This window comes from Dama dama, chromosome 5 (assembly GCF_033118175.1).
Source record: "Dama dama isolate Ldn47 chromosome 5, ASM3311817v1, whole genome shotgun sequence".
NCBI classification, from domain to species: domain Eukaryota; kingdom Metazoa; phylum Chordata; class Mammalia; order Artiodactyla; family Cervidae; genus Dama; species Dama dama.
Window position 1 is genome coordinate 53,353,301 of NC_083685.1, and position 9,383 is coordinate 53,362,683.

Sequence of the window (9,383 nt, forward strand, 5' to 3'; positions counted from 1 at the left end):
AGCTCCCACTCCAGGTGAATGCTCAGTAACTTTATTGTCCTGTAAGATGTCGCTTTAGCCAGACTGGCCTAAACAGTTTGCATACATGACCTCATTAAGTCCTCACAAAATCTCAAGTCTTTTTTTTAAGTATAAAATGAGAATAACATCATCTTCCTAATATGCTGAGCAACTAGCTGCAAGTTGCACAGCTGGAAGCTGTTCCTTTTTTCTCGTACAAAGTACAAACTTTGTACATGGACAAGAATTTCCTAAAGAAAATATGTCTTTACTTGGAATTTGCTAGCCTTAAATGGACTTTCCTGGTGACTCAGTACAAAATCCGCCTGCAATGTGGGAGACAAGGGTTTGATCCTGGGTTGGGAAGATCCCCTGAAGGAGGGCATGGCAACCCCCTCCAGCATTCTTGCCTGGAGAATCCCAAGGACAGAGAACCGAGCGGCTAACACACACACAGCACAGCCTTAAACAGTAGCTGTCAAGTGCCCAAGTGACTTGGGAGGCTTAGATTTTTGCGTGGGGAGTGACCAAGACTAGACATTTAGTTTAATCCCCTTACCTTTATCTTTAAATATTTTGGTACCCCATCCCCCAAGAAATGAGCAGGGAGTCAAGTTTTGTTGGGGGGGGGGGGGGGCGGTTTTGAATACAATGAGCGAGAGCCCAAAAGAGATTTGCTGGGCTCAGCCAAGTTCGAGGTATCAGTTTCTCATATTTTTACCCCAAACTGGGAAACACTAGGAGAACATCAGTAGGGTTATACTCTCTGGGCAGGTTAAATGTGGTTTGTGTTTTGGGTTCTCTGCTCTGATCTTATTTGGGATTCCCTGGCAATATCTGGTAGCAATCATTCTACTACTACTTCAAACCAGCAGTGCACCACTGGCTGGGCTAGTTTCTGGCCCTAGTTTCTGACAGGAGAAAGATTTGAACACAAGCCAGCATGAGGATGCCATTTAAGATGCATTTACTCATGAGTGAAAGGCTAGAAGTTGTGGCCTTCAGTTAAGCAGTGATCTACCCAGATGCCAAAAGAGGAAGCCCAGAGGAATAAATACCTCTACTTTCTTCTCCTCCATCCCTTCAGTCTCTTGCCAGTGCTTCCTACTGGCTAAGCTCTACTGGAAACCAAAAGAAAAGGAACTTCAGCTTGATGTACTATATGCTATATTATACGACCCTTCCTCCCGGCATATGAAGCAGGGTGGGAAAAGATGTAGAGTAGACTGAAGTGGGAGCACCCAGCTATCCAGCACAAAGGAATTTCCAAATCAATATTTCATTGTTCTCTTACCTGAGCTCCATTGTCTCATTAGCTGTCTTCTCAGCACTTCTTGGATGTCCCGAAAGATGATGTTCAAACTTCCTCCCCAACCTAGCTATCTTCCCACAGTCATCTGACTTTTGTCAAGGTCACCATAGTTTTCCTGATCAATTTACTCTTTTTCATTATGCCCCATGATTTATAAATCTTTAAAGTCCTCCTTTGGAATGTCTCATCTTCCAGACCTGCATTTCTGTTGCTCTACACTACCCCAATAGCCATATTCTTATGATGATACTCAGGCTGGCCACACTATCTGTAGTATCTACACTCTGCATTCCACTTTTTACTCCAGTAGATTACCAGTTCCCTAGTGTCAACTGTTTTATTTAAGTAGCTCCATTCTTCCTTAGTGATAAAGCTCAATCCATGCTCTCTGCTTTCTCAAGAGTATTTCCTGATATTCCCTTACATGCCTTAAGGACCTGCCAGACTCTATTCTATCCTGAACATGTCATGTTCACTCTTCTCTTTCTGTGCCTTTTCTCTTGATATTTACACACAGTCCAGGATACCCAGTCTCCTCCCTGACCGTTCAACTCTTTTCCACCTGAAGGCCTCAAGTTTTCTGTGTTTCATGAATCAAAATGTGACTACAGCAGACCACTTCTCTGAATGCTTTTAGTGTATCAGGTATCTGCTTTCATTTTGCTATAGGGGCGGAGATCCCCAAGGTGAGCCTGAGTTACATCCACGGTTAAGGGAGAAATGTATTTAAAGCAGATTGAGTAACTGATGATTTTCCTAAGAAATACACTTCCAGACACTCATGTCAGTGGTTAAGAAGGTTAATGGTATAGAGAATACTTGTGCATGGATGCCTGGGAAAAGAGGGCTTCCTGCTTCTTTACCATACCATGTAGACCAGCTCTGGGAGAAAAAGAGCTGGCTGTGGGCAGAAGCCGGAGGCCTGTTTCCAAGGAGACCATGGGACTCACAGGAGGAAAAACTGCTTCAGAGCCTAATTTCCCCAAATAAACAATAAATATACTGGAACAATCCTGTACACATAAACCTCATGGGTAAGGTACAATGAGAGCCCAACAAAATTTTGGTAGATGTAGTTAACGTTGATAACTTACAAGGCCATCACTGTTATATATAAAGAAAAACCTCAGTGTAAACAGGCCTAACTGAACAAGTCCATTTGCCCAGAAAAAAGTCCTAGGATTATTTTCCATACTGCTAAACTGAAGGAAAGCAATATAGTAGCCAAGAGTTTCTAACTGTTGAATCTCTCTAAATTTGGCTCTTAACTGCTTCTGAATGTCACTAGATTTTTGTTGGTATTGGAAGGAGCAAATCAGGAGATCCAATGGAAAAAGAGCTGGTGCTTTAATTTATCCACATAGTTCACCTCTGTTGGAAAACTCAAGGAGGCCATGATGCTAGACTCAAAAGGATGATGGATTTATTCACAACACCCAGGCTCTGTGTGACACACTCGACGGTTGTAGAAACACTTTGTATTTGCATCAAGACTCTTAGATCCAAATAGTGAAAAGCCAAGCTTACTGCTTATTTCTGTACATTTTGCTATAAGCTGTATGCTATTATAATTCAAATCTGTATATATAGTCTAAGTCATAAATCCAAACACATTATCTTCATATTCACTATTTATTTACTTCATAGTGATGATTTAAACATATTAACAACCAATTAATTAAAGTACAACCAGCTCCAGGAACACATGAACTTCAAAACCTCCATGAATTAATACAATAGATGTTTTGTTCTTGCTCAAGTAATGTCCAATTGACCAGCAATTTTCTATGTGATCGCTTGAGATTCCAGGCCCTTCCATGGTGTGGCTCCCTTTTCCTCTCAGGTTTTGGATTCTTTCCATTTCACTGGGGGATTGGGGGCAAGTGTGTGGAGAAGAAACTGGGACTAGAATAAACACTTTTTATTTTCGTTGATGTACAGTATTATATAATTTACAGGTGGTAACCAATAGGGGCATCACCCAGATTGGCTTATTGGTTACTGCCTATAACTCTTTTGAACATGTCCAAACATTGCCCGAGGCAAAGAAGTAAGTTCTCCCTCCACCATCTTATATGCTCTCAATTCGGCCCATTGCTTGAACTTACCTTGACATCATCTGACTGTTTTTACTGTCTATAGAACAAACAGTAGCTGCTTTTTATATTCAGGTTTGTACAATGGAGGGTCTCTTATGGATAAACCAAGAAAGTTGTCTCATTTTAGTAGAAAGAGTCATGAGGTTTAGACAGTTTAGCAACAGAAGTGAAATTCTAATTAGTCCAAAAGCAGAGATGCTGCCTGCTATGTCTTATAACTCCACAGAGACACTTCTCAGGACAAGAATTTCATTTTATTTGAGAATTTTGTTGTGCAGCTTCTTTCTGATATCACCCATATTATATCACAGGTAGTTCAGATCTTAATATAATTTGCCACTCTTAAGTTATGGGGACTGTTTATGTGTGCTAAGTTGCTTCAGTAATGTCTAACTCTCGATCCTATGGACTATAGCCCACTAGACTCCTCTGTCCATGGGATTCTCCAGTCACGAATACTAGAGTGACTTGCCATGCCCTTCTCCAGGCGATCTTCTCAACACAAGGATCAAACCCATGTCTCCTCCATCTTCTGCACTGGCAAGCAGGTTCTTTACCACTAGTGCCATGGGGACTGTTTATACCAGAGCACAAACAGCATGCTGGCAAACTGGCTCTCTTAGTGCCATCATCAGGAACTTTTTGAGCTCTAAATCCCAGTGGTCACCACGAGGTGGCAGTGTTATATTTAATTCAAAGTTTCCAATGTGAATATATTGTGGTATCAGAAACTTACGTATGAATAATGTAAACTTGTGTATGAATGTGTTAGAACCGAGGGTTGCGGCAGCAGCCTTGGGCCAATACCCATTATATATTTTTCATACCTTGTCAAATATTCCTTTAAGGCGTGGTGCCTCCTTTTTCAGAGAAGGCAATGGCACCCCACTCCAGTACTCTTGCCTGGAAAATCCCATGGACTGCAGCCTGCCAGGTTTCTCCGTCCATGAGTCCGTCTAAGAGTCGGACACGAGTGAGCGACTTCACTTTCACTTTTCACTTTCATGCATTGGAGGAGAAAATGGCAACCCACCCCAGTGTTCTTGCCTGGAGAATCCCAGGGACGGGGGAGCCTGGTGGGCTGCCATCTATGGGGTCGCACAGAGTCGGACACGACTGAAGTGACTTAACAGTAGCAGCAGTAGCAGCAGCCTCCTTTTTATTGACAGAGTCCTGGAGGGGGAGTAATGTATTGTTTGTTTATATAACACCTCTAGAGGCCCTAAGCCAGCTTTAGAAATTTCACTGATTTAGCTAAGCTCTTAATCTAAACTGGATTGATTCTGTGCGTCATATGGACCAGTAACAGCTCTCATATCTCCTGAGTGTCTCCTTCCAGGGTGGGGAATGATCATGATGTAATCAGTATAATGAATTAACTTCATTTTGATAGTGATCATCTCTAAATATAGTCTCACCAAATTGTAGCAGTGAGTTGGAATCCCCAGGGTCAGATGTCGTTGAGGAAGAACCATAAACATATTATACATTCCTTTTCCTGTATAAGGAAACTGATCTTACTCTGAGAGTGACATCAGAAGATACCCCAGCTGTGAAGGGAACCCTCCTCTATTGTTGATGGGAATGTCAGTTGGTGTACCCACTATGCAGAACAGTCTGGAGGTTCCTAAAAAGACCACTACTCCTGGCATACATTTGGAAGAGTGGAAAACAAAAAGTTACACACACACCAAGGTTCATAGCAGCCAACACATGGAAGCAGCCTAATGTCCACTGACGGATGAATGGGTAAAGAAGATGTGGTACGTATACACAATGGAATATTACTCAGCCATAAAAAATAACGAACTAATGTCATCCACAACAACATGGATGGACCTAGAGATTATCACACTATGTAAAGTAAGTCAGACAAAGACAAATATCATATCATATCACTTATATGTGGAATCTTTTAAAAAAGTACAAATCAACTCACTTGCAAAACAAAAGCAGACTCACAGATATAGAAAACAAATTTATGGTTACCAAAGGGAAAAGGAGAGTAGTAGTATGTGATTAATAGATACACACCACTAAATATAATAAACAACAAGGATTCACCGTCTAGCACATGAAACCATATTCAGTATCTTGTAATAACCTATAGGGAAAACAATCTGAAGCTGTATACCTAAAACTAACACAATACTGTAAATCAACTGAGGTCAAATAAATGTTAAAAAAAAAAGAAGACGGTATTGATGTCACAAAAAATATTGCAAAGTTAGTTTGTTGAACCTCTTATATGGTTTTTTAAAAATACTTGGTACAACAGACACTAACTTAAATTATGGTAACTACCTTGCTTATTTTAAGATTTTTTAAATGTGGGCCATTTTTAAGTCTTTATTGAATTTGTTAAAATATTGCTTCTTTTGTTTATGTTCTGGTTTTTTGACCCTGAAAGCTTATGGGATCTTAGCTCCTCAACCAGGAATCAAACCCATGCCCCCTGAATTGGAAAGTGAAGTCTTAACCACCTGATCATCAGGGAAGTCCAGCTACTTTGTTTAAATCACAATCACTAACAGTTATTTCCAAGGGTCTTTTCTTGTGGACCACAGAGGATTAATAGAAAGCACTGGTGGAGATTAGTGCTGCTGCTTGCATTGTTTCCTAATGAGAGATGAGGTTTCCTATGTCTTTCCCGAACCTGACACTGCCTGGTATTAACTCAAACGCAGGTCTGAGCAGTCCTCAGGGCTCTCCTTTTGTGTGTTTAATTGAAAACACATAAAAGGGCAAACTTCTCTCTCTTAAAAGACATATAGCTTTAAGCTAGTAGTGACAAGGCACTTCATCACATCCACTCTAATTAGAGATTCGGGGAAAGACAAGCACTGGATAGTTCCTACTTTATTTCTCCAGCTTCAGCCTCATTGTGATTCTGGTGCTGCCTACCATAACACTCGGGCTTCCCAGGCGGGGCTAGTAGTAAAGAACCTGCCTGCCAATGCAGGAGGCATAAGAGACATGGGTTCAATCCCTGGGTCAGGAAGATCCCCTGGAGGAGGGCATGGCAACCCACTCCAGTATTCTTGCCTGGAGAATCCCATGGACAGAGGAGCCTGGTGGGCTACAGTCCATGGGGTTGCAGAGAGTCAGGCATAATTGATGTGACTGAGCATGCATGCACACACCATAACATTTTCATTTGTCCTAAATTTTGATTTCATACCTTAACATTGTCCTTCCATTCCCCTGATGATAATACAGTACATTTTGCACCACAGTTAGATAATCCCCCAAAGATTTTTCACTATCCTCTGCCACTCAACATAAACTGTATCATACAATTTTGGACCTCCTACCAGTGGTCAATTGAAGACTTCCTGACCCTCAAGTTAGTTGTCCTTTTCTCCCACAATCCTAATAGACGGAATAAAATAACTTCTCTGTGCTAAACACACATTATTTCCCTCTTATCTTCAGCATCCTTAGCCCTTAACTCATCCAGGCTGGGATAACTGGAACAGATTTAGGTTAACTTAGGTGAGGTGGCGCTAAGAGTAGGAGCTAGAGTAGGTCTCCCTGCTCCCAATCATTGTTAATGTGCCACCAAACTCTCCATAGGGTCCCTGTCAAAATTCTTGCTTCTTTACTCCCCCCCATTCTTACCCTCTGTTTGTTTGGTTTTTGTTTTGTTTTGATCATATAAATAGTTCTACTCAATTCAATGTTTATTTGCTTTGTTCTGGTTTACCCCAGCCCATTACCTTAATTCTGCACAGCTTGAATTTTCTTTTCATTGGTAAAGCCCATTACTAGAAGCTGTACAAATTTACCTTGTAATTCTGTGTATTTCCTTGTTCTTCCATTAAAGGAATTATATGGGGAATTCACACACTGGGGGTCCCCTAAGCACAGTGTCCAACATAGTTTCAGGGAAGTGCAACACAAGTCATCATAAAACCAATCAGGGTTGTCACTGTCCATAACATTTAAAAAAAATTTTTATTGGAGGATAATTGCTTTAAAATGTTGTGTTAGCTTCTGCTGTACAACATCACATATGAGTCACAACTATGTGTGTGTGTGTGTGTATCCCTTCCCTCTTGAGCCTCCATCGCACCCCTCTAGGTCGTCACAGAGCACCAGGCTGGGCTCCCTGTGTTATATAGCAGCTTCCCTCTAGCTGTCTATTTTATACATGGTAGTATATATTTGTCAATGCTACTTACTCAATTCGTCCCACCCTCTCCTGTTCCTGCTGTGTCCCAAGTCCATTTTTTGTGTCTGTCTCCATTCCTTCCCTGTAAATAGGTTCATCCGTACTGTTTTTCTGGAGTCCACATATGTTTTAATAAACAAAATTTGTTTTTCTGACTTACTTCACCCTGAATACCAGGCTCCAGGTTCATCCACCTCATTACAATTAACTCAAATTCACTCCTTTTTATGGCCGAGTAATATTACATTGTGTATATGTACCACAACTTCTTTATCCATTCATCTGTCAATTGTCCTTAACATTTTTAATGCTTCCACAGAAGTAATCTATTTCACTGTTAGTGGAAGGAGTACATAGTTTTCCTTCTCAGTATAAACTTGCTGCATCCCAGAGTTCACACACCTCAAAAGAGGACCTGATGTTTTGTTTGTGTCCTCCATGGATCGGGGCTTCCCTGGGGGCTCTAGAACCCACCTGCTAATGCAGGAGACAGAAGAGACTCGTGTTCAATCCCTGAGTCAGGAAGAGTCCCTGGAGGAGGGCATGGCAACCCACTCCAGTGTTCTTGCATGGAGAATCCCATGCGCAGAGGAGCCTGGAGGGCTGTAGTCCATAGGGTTGCAAAGAGTGGGACATGACTGAAGTGACTTAGCACACGCAGATGCACATGAATCAAACTGAACATCGTAACAAATTGTTGATTAACAGTCACACCAAACAACTCTTCCCATTAAGCAGCTTTTAAATCAACAGTGCCTTGGCTGTTTAGTCTGAGAATCCAAGAAAGCAGAGATTCCTCAGTATTACTCAAAAATACAACCAAACTTCATTATATTATAGCCTTTGTTTTCCATGTGGGCCTATCTAGTAAGACCTGGTTGAAATTTAGAAGTTAGTTCAGAGACCTAAGTAGGTCCTACCTTTTTGAAGCCAGAATTCTAATCTTAGGATTTAACCATCAGTTAGCCAGCCACATGGAAAAAGAAAGCCAAACAGAATAGGAGAGAGAGAAAGCCAGTCTTCCTTGAGGCACAGGACTGGTTTAATGTATCTGCTGCTGCTGCTGCTAAGTCGCTTCAGTTGTGTCCGACTCTGTACGACCGCATAGACGGCAGCCCACCGGGCTCCGCCGTCCCTAGGATTCTCCAGGCAAGAACACTGGAGTGGGTTGCCATTTCCTTCTCCAATGCACGAAAGTGAAAAGTGAAAGTGAAGTCACTCAGTCGTGTCCGACTCTTAGTGACCCCATGGACTGCAGCCTACCAGGCTCCTCTGTCCATGGGATTTTCCAGGCAAGAGTACTGGAGTTGGTTGCCACTGCCTTCTCCAAAGTATCGGCTAGTTACAAGCAAATGAATTTGCGGAAGACAGGGAAATCATATGCACAAGGTGTTATAATGGACAGTGATTCTACTTCCATAAATCAGTTCAATCAACTTCCTGAGTTCTGACCAAACAGGTGAGCATTCTCCTCTCCCGGAGAAAAACCTGGATAGACATGGGCTTAACAGGCAGCATGGAGACAATATAAAGAGTTCCTCTCTGTCCCTCCCCGACTCCTTGTAGCACCTTGAAAAGGTAAAAGAATTACATAATTGTACTACAGAATTATCTCACTCTCTATTATGACTGTATTATGTAATAATAGACCCCTGAAATAGAGGTTTGATTCTAGATCTTAATTTGCCAGATTGGCTGTGTAACTTTACCTTTTGAATATTTTTTATGTACAATAAAAAAATATTCATTGAGATGATCTTTAAGTTCCTTTCAAGATCTGAGTCGATGTTTTATTATT